We start from the raw sequence: 1,273 nt of genomic DNA on the forward strand, positions 1-1,273 counted from the left end.
TGCAGAAAGATCAATCCAGCCAGCCCTGTGGAGGGTGGATTTGTGGACTAAACATAATCAACTCTGTAAGCAGACACAGCTGTTTCTTCCTAAGAAAATTCAAATAATATGGCTAATAATGGCATTTAAATTTTCTACACCTAGATTTCCTCACGTATGGTGGAAATCAGTAAGTTGTGCTAGAGCAGAGACTGGCAAACTACAACGCGAGGGCCAAATCTGGCACACTGCCTGTTTTTGTCAATGAGGTTTTATTGCAATGTGTCATGCTCATTTGTTTTTGTATTGTCCACTATGGCAGAGCTGAGCAGTCGTGACAAAGACTGTGTGGCCTGCAAAGCCTAAACTACCTACTATCTGGCTTTTACAGAAAAAGTTTGCCAACTTGAACTAGATAATCAATTGGGTTTCTTCTGGTCATAATATGATTTGAGCCTAATCAAATACTTAACTAAACACCTGTAAACATCCCTCTCTCTTTCTTTCTAACGCGTGTGCTACTTATAAAATAAATGAATAAATAAATGTGTATATGTAATGATTTGGGATGTTTTAGATAATTGAATCTATTGGCTAACTGAGAATTACACATGCTCAAAACATTAATTAGAAAATTTCAAATATTTGAAAAGCTAGATTCACTTAAATCTAGGCTTGGGTAGATTTCATATATGAGGAAACAGATTATTTGAGGGGGTTAGAATAATGACTAATCGTAAAATACTAGAAAGCAGCGGATGAAAGATAAGGGCTAAACATAAGGCAATAATGATACCTCAGAAGCTGATTTACTGCCTCAATGCCTGGCATTGCCTTTTCTGATTATCATTCATTTACCTTCTAAACATGTTGATGTTTTAATTGTTTGTGTCATAGATAAATGTGATGAGCAGGCACATGTGCACAGAACTATTGAAGGTTAGCAGAATGGCTTAGAGGCCTCATCCTCTCAAGGACTCACAGTTTATCACTATTAATGGAAATATATCATGTTTTTATAACACCTCGCCTCAGAAGAACTCATTAGATCATTTATTCTCTCAGATTTTTATTTAAGGTTTCATATCTCATACTTACATTAAATATTTCTTAGAAATATGGAGGGACAGATAATTTTTAGGCATGTTTTCTCTATGGAGAAATTAAAGTACAAAAACCATCATTTATTTTATTTTACTTATTATTTGTCACTTAGTGACAGAACTACTTATGAGTAGTACATACAGAGCTGAGATCATTTAGACTGGGGTCCACCTCCTAGACTAGAATTAAA

Source organism: Trichechus manatus, unplaced genomic scaffold (assembly GCF_000243295.1).
Source record: "Trichechus manatus latirostris isolate Lorelei unplaced genomic scaffold, TriManLat1.0 scaffold00020, whole genome shotgun sequence".
NCBI classification, from domain to species: domain Eukaryota; kingdom Metazoa; phylum Chordata; class Mammalia; order Sirenia; family Trichechidae; genus Trichechus; species Trichechus manatus.